The sequence below is a fragment of the Phascolarctos cinereus genome, unplaced genomic scaffold (genome assembly GCF_003287225.1).
Source record: "Phascolarctos cinereus isolate Bilbo 61053 unplaced genomic scaffold, phaCin_HiC Scaffold_726;HRSCAF=1367, whole genome shotgun sequence".
Lineage (NCBI taxonomy): Eukaryota > Metazoa > Chordata > Mammalia > Diprotodontia > Phascolarctidae > Phascolarctos > Phascolarctos cinereus.
The window spans coordinates 422956096-422971482 of NW_027556098.1; the positions used below are offsets into that span (position 1 = coordinate 422956096).

General features: G+C 47.2%; 1 long non-coding RNA gene across 1 annotated transcript; it reads left to right on the forward strand.

Annotated features, from left to right (window-relative positions):
- The first annotated feature begins 15 nt into the window (after positions 1 to 15).
- On the forward strand, positions 16 to 15082 carry LOC110220110 (uncharacterized). Its single transcript, XR_002327781.2, has 3 exons — positions 16 to 105; positions 13928 to 14296; positions 14752 to 15082. It is a non-coding gene; the product is annotated as an uncharacterized LOC110220110 (long non-coding RNA).
- The last annotated feature ends 305 nt before the right edge of the window (positions 15083 to 15387 follow it).

Genomic DNA, 15387 nt, shown 5'->3' on the forward strand with positions numbered 1-15387 from the left:
TAGTCTGAGGCCCATCAAGAGCAGAGCTCCAGCCAGAGCCCTTCCCACGCTGAGGACATGTATGTCTTTTCATTCCTGAGTGACATCGAGGCTGGCAAGGAAGAGGTGAGTGATGGGATGAGGTTGCTTCCCAGTCATTATACTCATCAGGCTCAGTGGCTCCGGACCAGAGCTCTGCCTCCACCTGATAGGATGGGTGAAACAGGTGGGTTGGGCAACTGTGACCCATTGGTAAAACTGGGCATGGCCCCCTAGGACCTTTGGGATGTGATGGGGAGCCTGGACATGTAGCTGGGGCAACCCCCAGAGCCAAGACCTGGTGGGAGGCCTGCTCCTGGCAAAGCTGGAAGACAATCACCAGGAGGTCAGAGGGGGAAGATGATGCCCAATGGAAAGGGCAGCCAGCAGAAGTGGGGTGTGGGAAGGGGCCCTCCTTCAGACCTACCTGGCACCTGCAGGGCTGGCTCCCACAAGGCAGAGAGATCTCAGCTCCAGTGGAGGAAGGCAGAAGGAGATCTCATCTGCAGGAAACATGGGGAGATCTCTGTTCTGGGGGAAGAATGCAGAGAAATCTCAGCTTCTAGTGCTTCTGTTCCCAGCCCACCTGTTCTGGGTGGGTCTTCCTAACCCCAAGAGTCCCGCCCTGTCCTACTGTCCATCTTCTAGAGTGACCCCTCTTCTCCCCTATCCTCCTCCCAGGTTTCCAAACTTCACCCCAGGCAGAGAAGTCCACCAGGGCCACCACTCAACCCACCAGGCTGGTCATCTCTGGGCTCCCCTCCCCCATTACTCTACCACCTCTCTCCCTCCCACCTTTACCCTGCTCTGAGACTCCAACTCTTCTCAGCAGAATCTCCTGGTCTCCCCCTGCAACATTCATCTTCTTCCTCCAAAGGACATGCCCAGTCTACATCCCTCCCGGTTCTCCCAGCCATTCTCCCCTGATTCCCTCCCCCACCCCAGGCCCCCCTTTCTTCTCTGCAGCCTGGGCCCAGACTTGCTCATCCTTACTTTTAACTCTTGTCCTTCCAACTGGAAACATTTACCGCCTTGGTCCATCTCCCTCCTTGACCTTCCATTGCCCCAATCCTAACACCCAGGTGCCTTCTGTTCTGTCATGTTTGTTTCCTAAGAGATGTTCCATGTCTGGCAGACAGCTGGATCCTAATGAGGAGCTGAGGCCAGGACATCAGGACACCTGGTGCCAGGCATATGTTACAGCTCATGTTACAAACTTTCTCTACTTATATAAACCTTCCCATCTGCCTCCAAGTCTAGGGGTTTGGCTGTTAGCAGATTAAGCAAGTGAAATCCACCCACTGAGAGGCCTGACTATTTCCCTCTTCACCCCTCCAAACCCGGGTTCTAATGGGAAGGGGAGAGGTGCAGAAATCAGGACATGCTGGTCCTGGGGCAAGATGATGGCAGGAAATGAGGAAAGAGGCCAGAGAAGGACTGAGTTGGGACTGCTGTTGGGGATGGAGGCAGTACAACACCCCAGCCCAGAATCCTTCTGGATCCTCCTGTTATTATTTTGTTTTTTTTTTTTACAAATGTAAAGACAGTCCCCACCCCCTGGGCCTCATCTGGCCATGGGGACTGGTGAGCAGGGAGGTGCTCTAAGGATGAAAACTGGAGTGTTTTTCCTTTTGTGGTCCAAAAATAGGCAGAGACTGGACTGTCCTTTAAGAAGCAGATCCACGGGCCTATCAACCCCACACCAAAGGAAAAACTCAGAGCTGGCAGTGGGAGGAGGGGAGGCAGGGGGACTAAGAAAAGACAGATTCCCAGGAGAACAGTTAGCATTTCTAAAGGTTTTGAAAGTCATTATCCCATCAGATCCCCCAACAAAGGCTAGGAGGCAAAAGGAAGGGGCTCCTTTGTATCTTACCAAAGAACACAAAAGGACCAGAGAGGATCTGGACTTTTGCACTAGGGAGTACTTGGGTGAATGCTGGGGAAATCCAACGACCTGGGGGGAGTCACAATGGGTGGGAATAGCCCTATCCCCTCAGGGTCCATCCATAATTATAGAAGGGGAGGGAGAGGAAACTGGAATTCCAGAATCCAGAAGGGGGGGGAATGGGTAAAGCCAAAACAAATACTAATCCAAGTGAATGGAGGAAGGGTCAGAGATGGGAGAAGAGGCCATAACCCAACCCCCACACTCCCATTCCATCTGCAGTCTGGGGCTTAGCAATCAAAATGACTTGGATTTCAGGAAAGAGTTTCCACAGCACCTGTGATTAGCTAGTTATTGGAGGGCAGATCTGCCCTCTGGTCCTAGAGTCTATAGCACTTCTTGCAAATCCTGGCATGGATTAATTAAGAGCTGAATAAATGACCATTCATTCATTCATCTGGAGAGGGAAGGGGAATTGAGAAGCAACTTCCAGGTCCCCACTCATTTAAGAGGTAGCCTGAAATTTCCTGGCTCTGGGGACCCCAGACCCTGCCCTTTGGGCACAAAGAAGTAAAGCTGAGCATGGGGTTTGAGGCTCTTTCTGTAGCCCATCCTGTACCTGGAGAGCCTGGAACAGGAGAACTTCTCAAGGTCTTTCCCCTTATCTCGAAATGCCATAGAACTTGTACCAAAAGAATTGCCTTTGTCTCTCTTACCCTGTGTTCCCTATCCTGTTATTCATCTTCCTCATCCTCTGTCACAACCATTTTTCCTCATCCTGTAGGCAACCATCTTCCTCACCTTCTTTGTTCTTATCCTGTCCCTAATCTCCAGCCCCCAGAAGAAACCCTAAAAATCCATCATCACCCTACAGGCTGTGTAGCTTTCTATCTATGTCAGCCTGGGTCTTTTCCTATATGGGCTCCTTTGTTCAGTTCCTTGCTAACCTCAGGCCCCTGAAGCTTTGAAGAAGTAAAGCTCCCAATGGCTACAGAGAAGGTCTAAGTGAAATCTTTCACACCTGAAGCAGCTCTCCCAACTCTAAACCTCAACAGCATCACAGGCATCTAAGTAACCTGGGAAAGTTGGAGGAGGGGAGAAAGTTGGTGGTTGGATTAGAATTCCTTCAGGTCCCCATAATGTGTCTGAAGGCTTCTCCCAATTGAGCCTGGGCCCCAGCATGGGCTGGGGTGCTGTCCAAGGTAGGAGAGTAGCAGGGAATCAGGAAGCTGAGTGGGGACAGAGATGGTTTCACAGGCTGGAGTCCACTTTTCAAGGGGCCAGCTCTCAGAGGACCATGGGCTAGAGCCAGGAGGGGCCTCAGAGCTCCAAGTCCTCATTTTGCCTGGAGGAACAAGGCTCAGAGAGGTCAGTGACTGGCCCAGGGTGACAGGGGCATTAAGGAACAGCCAGGATTCCAGCCTGGGGCACAGATTTACACCAGTAGGGAATTCCAAGATCATTTCCTGACTCTAAACATCCTTGAGGTTTTTTCCTGAGCTGAGCTCCAGATCACAGGAATGCAGGCATGTTTGACACCTGAAAGGGGCTTAGTTCCAGGTCACCAAATCCAGCCTCCTCATTTTACAAATGAGAACACTGAGGTTCACTGACTTAGCAGCCAAGGCTAAGTGGGTAGAACCCTGGGCCTGGAGTCAGTTAGACCCCAGTTAAGAATCCTCCTTCTGACCTGTCCTAGCTAAGACTCTGGGAAAGTCACTGTACCTCTCAGACTCATTCTCTTCATTTGTGAAATGGGGATAACAGCTCCTACTGTAATGCAGAACATTATTTTGCCATTTAGGTAGTAGGGCCCTTTAAGCTGTGAAAACCAGAAATTACTGCTTAATCTTGCCCCAGACCTCTTTCCTCCTAAATCTAAACAATAGTGAAATGTACTCTTGCATAGCTTAGCACAGCCCATACCTCCAGTGCAAATGGATAAGAAAGCTTGCAATATAATGGCTTTAGATAATTATGTTTATACCAGAGGCCAGGACACCTGGTCTGGTTTGTGTGATCCCTGACCTGTAATGATGGGGTGCTCGGGTGCTTGTATTTGTGCCCCAATTTCTCCCTAGTCTCAGAAACACTGTCTCTGACAACCACCCCCCAGCCCAAGGACACTGTGCCAAGCAGTTATTCATGCATGGGCCTCAGCATGTCCCTTATCTGGCTGCCCAGGCCCCAGCCCTCAGATCATGTCTCTGGAAGCCTCCCAATTCCTTAGTTGTGAGAAAGCTTTCCTTTGTTGCAGAGCATTCTCATGTCAAGACAGAGGGAGAGGGGCGTCCTTGACCAGCCCAAGAATTCTTCCTCTTGCCAGACTTCAAAGATCCATCCCCCTCCCTGCCCTGTATGCTCCCTGTACTTTCCCATCCATAGCTCCCAAAGACACCTGCACCTTTGGATTACCTTATCAGTGTTCCTGGCATTTCTTTCCCATGCTCTTTTCCATATAAACCCCAGCTCGACTGCTGATCGGGGCTGCTTGATTTGGATGTGCCTACCCCTGGCAGCCATGCGCTAATAAATCCATATTTTAAATTACATCTGGGTCTTGCTCGCTGACTTCTCGGTACAATGCTACCTGGCAGGGTTGTGAGGATCCCACGAGATCACACATATAATGCATGGTATGACCATGAGAAGGTAGTAGTGCCACCTGGGGGGAGCTCAATTCGAACCCAGATCTTAATTCCCTCTTCCCTCCTCTACCAGGGAGCCTCTCAGTAGGGGGGAAGGGCATAGGCCACTGGAGAGTTCCCTCTTGGGAGGAAGGGAGAAGGATTCTTGGGGAGGGGGACACAAACCAAAAAGGATTCTGAAAAATGGTCCCTTTCCTCCTCTCAAGGTGGCTTATGTACCAAAGGAGGTGGGAGGAGAGCAGATAGTTACAGGGCTCCTGAGACCAGGGTTTGGGAGAGGGGGTAGGGCACCTGAGACCCAGACTTACTTTCTCTGGCCAAAAATTCTGGGTTCTTCTATGTCTTCTCAGTCTGTCTAGAAAGAGTTTAGAAAAGACAGAAAGTGACTACTCTCACAATTTATATCTCTTTTCCCCCCATCCCCTAGCCTTCCTAGCCAGGCTAGGTTAACCTTGGCTCCTCCCTGACCACCTCCTCCCAGCCCAGGTATGTGAGGATTATGTAGGAGGAGGGACTAATGTCCCAGGGTAACTTCACCCAGCCTGGGTTAGTTGGGTGTCCTGGGGTCAGTGCTGCCCCGCCCTGTGCCCCAATAATACAGAGATGCCTCTAAGCAAAGACGCCTCCTTCCTTTGAGGTGGGGAGTCTGACCTCAGTTCAGGCCCCCCCCCCAACTGAATTGGATTTAGGACTTCCCAGAGATCTGTTATTCTTCTATGCCTGGGGGGAGGAGGCAAAGACCTTTAGCCTGCTGCCCTCCCCACTTACCAGGCCCCCTTCTTTCCTACCAAGTAATAATGAATTTTAATCATTCACATTTATACTCCATGTTAGGCTCTCTTAATCACCTTTTAATAAAAAACATGTCACCTCACAGCTGGACAATTACAGCTGCTGGGGGAGGGGTCTGCCTGCCTCAAGGCTTTCCCCATTCTTGTCCAGCCCCAAAGTCATTTTCCCAAAGTGCAGGTCTGACTGATGGGGTGCTTGAGTGGTAGTGTTTGGGTGCTTGGACTTGGACCCCAATTTCTCCCTAGACTCAGAAACACTATCTCTGACAGTTTCTCCCCAGCCCAAGGAAGCTGTGCTTAGCAATTACTCATGAGTGGGCCCCAGCAAGACTGTTATCTCTTTCCCTAGTGCAGTTCCAAACAGCACCTGAAGGATGTATTAGTTTAAAATGGCTTTGCACTGGGTCATAAAGACATTCTTATCCACTACTATAGTATCCTACCGCCCTACCTTAGTATCTCCATCCTAGGCTCCTCATTAACTGTATTCTAGACTTAAGACATATGTATACTCCCTACATCTATCTTGTCAAACAAAACATGGATTGGTGGCAGACTGGACAACTCTCAGTTACCCTGAACTCTGGTTGACTTAGTAACGTAGCAGGCCTAAAACCACACCTCCACGTGCCCCCCTTTGTGGGCTTTTCCTAGTGAACTCTGGGTAAAACGCCTGCACAGTAGGTACAACAAGTGCATGTTTCTTTAAGAACTGACCACTCCTTAACCACTCCCTAATCCTACCCTGAATCCCCTAGTTAGCATATTTGGCACAGGGTTTATCATATTTTATCCTACATAAACTTTAACTGTACCTCTCTGAGGTTGCAGGAATCCTTAAGAATCCTTACCAGCTGAAAAGCATAACGATATACTTTGCCACCTTGACTTAAAGAATGCTTGAGTCAGTGAATTCATTGTAGGCGACCCATCCTGTATTCCAGTCTTTCAGGGGTCACAAGCTCTCTACCTCTCAGCCTGCAACAAGACCATGTCAGCCCCCTCTCCCACTCAAACTCCAAAGGCTCCTTACTGCTTCCAGGAGCAAATACAAAGCCCTCTCTTTGGCACTCAAAGCCCTACACAGCTCAGCCCTCTCCCACCTTTCTCCCCTACATGTCCTCTTCCATCCAGTGACCCTGCACTCCTGGAGGTTTCACTCAGGAGACCCTCCAGCTCTCAGCATTTTCTTTTTTTTTTTCCTTTTTTGCTAGGCAGTGGGGTTAAGTGATTTGCCCAGGGTCACACAGCTAGTGAGTGTCAAGTGTCTGAGGCCAGATTTGAACTCAGGTCTTCCTGAATCCAGGACCAATGCTCTATCCACTGCATCATCTAGCTACCCCATCTCCCAGCATTGTCTCTGGCCATTCCCCATGCCTGGGACACTCTCCAGACCTCTGCTCTGACCACTGACCTTTCTGGCTTCCTTTAAGTCCAGGCTAAACTCCACCCTTCAGCAGGAAACTTTCAATACCAGAGTCTTCCCTGCTAATTTCCCCATTTATCCTGTATCTAGCGTACTTCATACACATCTCTAGTTCCCCCCCCTACACTGTAAGCTCCCTGAGGGCAGGGACTGCTTTTTGCCACTTTTTGTATCTGCAGTGCTTAGCACAGTGCCTGGCACATTGTGGTTGCTCATTTGTTGACTCCTGTGACACTTCCAAGGAACATTTGCCAGAGGCTTCATATGGCATCTGCTGGATGACTTTGCTGATGTCTCCTGGGATATGGAAACATCAGATTGACGAGGGCCATTCCCTCCACTGACTGGGGGTTCTGTAACTAGGTACATATAATACACATGTGATAATCATTAGCCTTTGATCATTTCCCCAATTCCATTTTTTTTAACAGCCCACTTATTTACTAAAAAAATACCAATCTCTCTTTTTTTTTAAACAACATACAATGCAATTATTTGCAGAAAATGGTTTCCTACATGGTATTAAGAAATGTAAGCAATTTTCCTGCAGTGAGCTCTGGGTCTCTCTCTCTCTCTAGCTCTCTTTCTCAGTTGAGCTATCCATAGTTTTAGAGTTTTAGCCAACTGACTTTTACTATGAGTAATTCCAAAGTGATTTAATGTTTGCAAACCATTTTACAAATATTGTGCAATTCAATCCTCACCTCAACCTGGGAGGTAGATGCCCATATGTTATCTCCATTCTCCAGATGGGGAAACTAGGGTAGGATTAGGTAGATTGAAGAGGTAGAAAGGAGTGCTTGAGGCAGATGAAGCAAGCGGGATGCAAGATGTGAGATAAGATGCAGGGTGTGACAGCCAGAAAAGAGGGCAAAGAAGAGAATGCATTGAAGCCCCTTCGGTGGACTTACTCCTGTGCTTTCACAAACCCACCCCTCCCTCAATTCCAGAAAGACTTCCTCTCCCCTCTCCTATTCTCTGCTAATATCCCAAACATTTGGGAGCCATGCTCCATTCTCTTGTTCCCTTTGCCTGAATTCCATGAAATTGTATTTAAACCAGGCACTTAAGGGCCAATAAGCTGCCTTTGTATCCTACTGGAAGCAGGGCCTGAGGCCTGTGCTCTGCCTCCCACAGGGAGCAGGCCTGCTTGGGTGCATCAACCCAAGAAATGCCTTTCTTTACCTTGGAGACTGTCTCAGTGAATTCTTTCAAAACAATAGGACCCTGCATCTATTCTTCATGATTTCAGAGGGCACCCCAACATTCTCAGGGTGCACTCTGATAATGATTTAAGATTGAGCCCCAATAAAAGCCAAAAACCTGAATTAATCTTTTCTCTCTCAGTGAACTAAGAATCCCCAATCCTATGTCAGCAACTACAGAACCAGGTGGAGCTGACCAGCATTCTTCCTGTCTGTGATCACTAAGGACAGGATACCTGGGACAAGACACACTCTTGAATGGTGGGACTTTTCTTATCTTGATATCCTATGTGTTGAGGTTTAGAGTTGGGAGAGCTGGTTCAGGTGTTAAAGAATTCACTTAGACCTTCTCTGTAACCATTGGGAGCTTTATTGAAGCAAGAGCAGCAGGCTAGCTCAGGAAAGAGGACTAGCAACTTACAAAGGGAGAGGGGTCAGTTTTATCTTACAAGAGAAGGGGAGGGGTTGTCATGATGAAGAAGTCTAGGACTTTTGGGGTGCTGCAAAATCCCCAAGATCGCAGTACCGGGCCCTGCTGAATGAATTCAACTCAAATCTTTTTCAGCCAGAGGAAGAATTTATTAGTGATAAATCACAGAGGCCAGGTGAACCCGGAGCTGGCATGAGAGGTTCTCAGCCTTGTGGGCCTGAGATTCTCAGCATCTGAATGAGGGCCAAGGTGGATCTTAAATACTAAAGTAACTTTGGGTGGCCAGAGAAGGGGGTTGGGAAAAGGGTCTAGGTAAGAATTCTAACTGGGGAGGTCTGAGAGATTGAATAGACAATGGGAACAGGAAAGCAGAAGTTTGAAAGGCATCTGCACAAAATCAAAGGGTGGGGCTAGGACTTTCAAAAGGAGATAAGGGGAGTCCATAAGGAACAGTTTGAGACCAGAGAAGGTCTTTCTGGGGTTTATAGACAAAAGGGAGCCAGATTTTTTTAGGGCCGCATCTGAATAACATTAAAAGGTAAGGCTAAGGCTTTCAAAGGGAGATGAGGGTCTGGGGCCTGTGAGTCAGATTCCCTTTGGGGCAAAGGGCTAAGATCTTAGCTTGGGCCCCGCCCCCCTCAGTGACACAGGATGAGGAACATGTATGGCAGGATAGGGGACCCAGGATAAGGAAGATGGGTAATTTTATGGTCAGGATGAGGGAGACAAGAAAGTTCTATGGTCCAGGATACAGGGAAGTTTTATGGTATCTCAAGATAAGGGAAACAGACTCTAGGATGCCCTCAAGTTCAGGAGGGGCCTCACAAGGTGCTGGAAAAACAACCCTGAAATAAAATTTGTTTCTTTAAAAAGCCTTTAGCTTTTAGGGCACAGTATGTCTTCTGCTTCATATGGACATAGGCTACGTAGGGGAAACACAGATATATTGGGACTATAATTTCAAATGACACTTTGTTACTTCTCTTGTCTTATTTTATGTACAATCTGTTCAACTAAGAAACTTCCTTTCTCATGCTACATGTTAAAAACATATGGAGGCTATATATGTGTGTGTGTATATATATATATACATATATATATACATATATATATACATACATATATACATACATATATATATACATATACATATATATATATATGTGTATATATATATATATATATATATATATATATTTGAGTAACACAGACATCCTGAGTGAGGGTTTATGTGCCCTCCTAAAGCTCTGACTCCATGTACATGTTGCTGACTTAAAGGAATAAACAATATGAATTTAATTATCCCCTAGCTTGTTGCCTCTAATATTTTTGGCTAATATTTTAGTTTGTATTAGGATTGGGCCCAATTCCCAGAACCTGAGCTTTGCGCTAGTGCTGGGGAGTCTATGCAAAGTCATATACTTGTCACTGAGTCTTTTCCCATGGCTTTCACCAATTGGGACCCCACATTTCCCTCCTGAAAGCCACCCATACATTCTTTCCAGAAGATCTGCTGCAAGGTCCTTGGAGCAGATCTATACCAGGGTTTTTAGTGCCTTTTTTGTCCCATTAGAATCATTTCCATTTGACATATAAGATTCTCTGATCATGTTGCTTTCTCAAACTTTTCCAGTCTGATTCCAATTCCTTTTGGAGGATCAGGTGCTATTGAGGATTTGGTCCTGTACATAACAACAGAGTAACAACACTCCTGCAGACAGAAGCCTTTCAGCCCTAGGTTCAACGGTTACACAAATTAATTTAATTATAAGAGGCTTACTGGACTCCAATTATAATAAAAGACTTGGGAGGGTACTTAAGTAATCAAGCTCAAAACAGTGCATATCAAAAAAGTTGTTTATGAGGAAACATGTTTGTAGGACTGGACATGCAGTATAAACATCTTATTTCCACATTAACAATAAACTTGAATACAATTCACTTTTCCATTGATGTGACACAAAATATTCTATAAGTTACATCTCTGTGATACAATCAGCTTCACTACAGTCCTCTTCTTAAAACCAAACTGAAGACATTTCTGATTTAATTTCAATAATTAATCGAATATCAGCTAAGTCCTTCAAACAATTCTAGCAACACCCAATTATTCTTCCATCATTTTGAAACTCCTTAGGACCTTATTTTATACCTATATATATAATCTAGTAACAGGAAGACGACCAGGCCAAATGCTCATTTACTAAGTTATACAGGATATAGAAAGGACCATAATTCTAGGCTGAATAGCTTAGCTCTTACGCAGCTGTAGTGCTCAGATGTGTCCCAATCTTAATCCATAGGACAATGATAGAATACTGTGTTTCCATCTTTGTTTCACAAACCTTTTTTTTAATCTTTGCCTAATTATCCCCACATTATTCAGAAAGGAGGAGCTATTTCAGGGATTTAATCTTAGGTATGACTATGTAAACATTAGCAGTCTGATGACAAGCTGGAGTACTGATTTACCTACTTGTTTGGGATATGGAATTCCCATATTCACATTCAGATTGAAACCAGCAAGATCTCACACACTTGCATTGTGCCTATTTCTTCTGTTGACCACTTGCTCAGATTATAGAAGGTGTTTCAGCTCCATGCTCCTAGAGGCAGAGTTAAGATGGCAGAGGGGGAGGAAGCAGTGGAGCCTAACTCACCACTCTGCTTTCCCCACAATAATCTAGAAAATGCACCAGCCTATATTCTGATTGGAAAAACCAAGAAAAAGCCATAGGGAATCATTTTTTCTAGCCCAGGGCACCTTAAGGAGACAGAAAGAGAGGTCTGGAGACAGTCTGGCCAGGAGCCTGCAGCATTGCATTGCCCAGGGATGGAAAAGGGACTGAGACAGAGCACCAGGGCAGAAAGAGATCCATGGACAGAAGAATGGATCTACTCCTAGGAGGTCCCAAAGGAAAGGATACCGTGAGAGTCAGGTAAAGGTTAAATTTCCACAGAGAAAGAGGATAATGCAGAGATTTAAAGAACAGAGGTCCCAGGAAGTGGCACACTGTAGGTGGGCTGGGCTTGACCAATAGGAAGTAAGTGGATTGATTGTTCCAAGAAGACCCCAAAATCAAGATAAGGGTCAAACCAGCTCAGACCAGTTGGGGTCATCTTGAGGACACCTGAAAAGTGCTAGTGCGCCTGCTTAATGACCTTCATTACTATTATCTGACACACCCCACATAAAATTGGAGCCTCATTAACGAGTCATGGGACATATGAAAAAGGGAGGGGAACATACTTGAGCATGTCAAGGGGAAACATGTTAGGAGGGGTGTGGCCTGGGAAGGGATGGACCAATCCTGGCCTGGGAGGTTTCTCGCTGAATTCAGCTGCATAAAAGCACACTTACCCTTACACTCAGGGCGCACCCCTCCTGAAGAGGGGTGGAGCCCGCTTCTGGCCAGAAACATCTAAATCCTCTGGACCTTCTTTATAATAAATTTTCTTGATACTAAATTTTTGGTGTCAAGCCTATTTCTAACAGATACATAGCCTCTTATAAATGCGGTCAGTGTAGATCCCACCATAGGTCCAATCCAGTCTAACCCAATAAACATTTCTTAAGCACCTCTTATGTGCCAGGCACTGTGCTAACTGGCTGGGTATATGATTCAGAAAAAGTAAAACAAAAAGAAACACACAAAGCAAACCAGTCCCTGCCCTAAAGGATCTCACAACCTCATGGAGGGAGACAACATGCAAAAAAAGAGGCAGGAAAGTGGGGATGGGGCTATCCAGAAGAGGGACATCTGGTTCCATGGACTTAAAACCAGGCAGAGCAGCAGATCAGATGTCCAGTTTCTGCCCTCTATCCAGTAAGGCATTGATTGGACTTTGGGCTGCACCCAGCAGCCCTCCAATCTGAAGGGGAACCAGGCATGAACAGGTGGTTCTAATGAAGACTTGAGTTAACAGCCTGGTGGCGAATTAAGAGGTAATGAGCTGAGTGGAGCAGGGCCATCTTATTCAGAGGAGAAGTTAGGCAGATAAAGCAGAGAGAGAGGTTGTCCACAGAGAAGGCCATTCTGAGATTCTGGGACTGTGTGATTTCTCAGAGATCACACTTCTCTCACAACTGGGCTAGGCTGCCATACACTGCATAGCCTGGATGGCAGACCTTCATGAAGCTGGGGCCCAGGAAAAGCCTCAAGGAGAAGCTGAAGAAAGCAGCCTTGGAGGCAGTGAGGAGAAGAGTGATGATCCATTCTGTGAAGGCAGGTACCATGAGGGAGAATCCCTTTGTGTTTTGACCTTCCTCAGGGCTCAAATTTTGGACCCCCATCGAAGTGGAGGAAGGACTGAGGGTGCTGACCCCATCTTATCTGCACTGTAGATTTCCATGCCCTACACACATTTGTGGCTTCATCTGTTCATGTGGAAGGGTCTTGACAGACCTTGGAAGGAGCACTGAGGCCTGACTGGGATGGGCCCATTGCCAACCCTCTTCCCCTGCACAGGGTCTCCAACCAAACATACTCACCAGTGTCCTGGGAGACTTGTCCTTTGCCCCTAAAATTTGGGTACTTGGTTCCTGGAATGACCCTTTACACCTTGCTCTCCCCAGGAGCCCCTCCTCCATCCAAACGTTGGCCATAGGGACATCACAATGTCTAAGGATTAAGAGGAGGATGGAGGTATGAGAGGCAGTTCAGTGGATAGAGCCCTGGACCTGGAGTCAGGAAGACCTGAGTTCAAATCCAGCCTCAGACACTTCCTACTTGGGTGATCCTGGACAAGTCACTTAAGCTCTGATTGCCTGACAAAATGGATTCACTGGCTCCACTCCAGAAGGAAATGGCAACCCAGTCCAGTAAAACCCCAAATGGGGTGGAGAAGGGTCAGATACAACTGAAATGAGTGAGCAACAACAACATTGAGGTCTGGAGGGTGGGAGTCTATTAGTGATCAGAAAAACACCCCCAGGCTTTTCTTTTGAGAGATGAGGCAAAGGAGGAAGTCCAAAGAGGGGAAACAATTTGTTGAGGATGACCCAGGCAGTGATCCTCAGAGCTGAGATTCTAACTCTAGTCTTCTGTGTCCAGATACGATGCCAACCCAAGTCCATAAGATGCCCCCTTCCCAAACACACCACACACCCACCTCTGCTGCATACCACTGGGATACAGGAAGCCTGGGTACAAGTTTATCTCTAAGACTTAACAGATGTGTGACCTTAGGGAATCTTCTCCATGGGCTCCCTCTCAGGTTCCCCAACCAGATAATGAAGGGCTTGGCTTGGATAATCCCAGAAAGTCTCTTTCTGGTCTAAAGCCTTCACTTCAACTCCTTTTCTACCTGTGGGACTCCCAGCCCTCCTATGGAGACATTCCAATTTGTATAGGACCATAAGTCAGGCCCTTGTCCTCCCTGACTCTGTTTCCCACGAGGACAATGGGGATCTTCTCCCTGCCTCCATCCCGGATTCCTCAGTGGACATCAAGGTAAAAACTATAGAAAGGAAAAGTGTCTGCTGTGTTCATTCTCATTGACATTGTGATTACTCCACCTGTAGGAGCTCATAGTATCCTTGGATTGTGGGATGGCCTGCAGAACCTCCTAACCTGCCCAGTCTGTGGAAATTATCACAAGGATCCTATAACAATGTTTTCTGGCAACACTGTCTGTCAGTCCTGTTATCCACAAGAATGCCCACCTGCAGGCCTCAACTGGAGGATAAGAAGGATAGTGACCCTGTTCAAGGAGATGAAACCACTCCTGGAACAGCCCCAACCTGTCCCAGAGGGATGGTGCCCCAAGCATGATGAGCCCTTCACCCTCCTATGTCAAGAAGACAATCAAAGAATCTGCTATGTCTGCCAATACTCCTCCCTTCACAGTAAACATACCCTGACTAAATTAGAAGACCCAAAAGCAAGAGAAGGTAAGACAGACAACCACGTCAGCTTCTAGGGAGGGGTAAAGAAGGTCAAGTTTCCTATGCTGTTGCTTAGAGGAGCAGGAAGAAGACAGTGTGGGCTGTGGGGGTATTGATAAAAAAAAGTAGGGGTTCCCTGGATTGTGGGATCTCCCCATTTTATCTCCCAATCTGAGCCTTTGCCCAGGCTGTTCTCAGGACACACAGGGCATTCCCTCTATACCCCAGTTACTCAGAATCCTTGGCTTCTTTCTGGGCTCCAATTTGAAGCTGCCTCTCATGGGAAGCCTTCCTTAATTTTCTTCTCTCCCTCTCAATTGTTTAAGTCACTATTGGCTCACCCAAGGGATACCCGCAGCTCTGGAGGAATGTGCACCCTCAGCACCCCAGCACAGTGTTTGCTCTTTGGAGGCTACTCATCAGGGCTCTTTATGATCAGTTGTTCCTTTTTTCCCCCCAAGCTTCCTGTGAAGAGGAGAATGAGATCTCCCTGCCACCTCCAGGCCACCATTGAATGCTCTTCCACTGGGTCTCCCAAGGGATAGCATGCAGGAACCCAAATCACTGTGTTCACCTCCATTGGCATCCTCCATGGAAAACAAAACTCAGTCCACCATGGAGGCTGTTCTAAGGAAGATAGCAGTGCCATGGGAAGAAATCCCCAAACTGGAGCTTCTTACCAGACTAGACTCTGAAATGCTGGTCCTTGCCTGCCCCCTGCAGGTCTCTCTCATTACTACCTGGAAGATCTTTTCTGGAGAAGTCATTTAATAAAGTTTCTGCTCTACTCTATTGGGCCTTGTGTACAGGTCCTGTGATTTGGCCCTGAGTGAGGTTTCATGGTAGGAAAGAGCATCCTGGGGTTGTTTCGGCCAAAGGATCGCGTGCTTCCTTGTCAGCGGCACTTACAACCAATTAAACTGAGTGTCGAGAACGTGGCTGGCATTTCTACCAAGGAAGACAGCCCAGAGCATACTGGGAGCTGAAGCTGGTGCTGCTGTATGTTGGGGGGTGGGGAAGATAGGGGCTCTCATGTTCTCCCCTCTTTAGTCCGGAACCCTGCCTTTCCTACCTTTTCCCTTCATATGTCCTGCTTT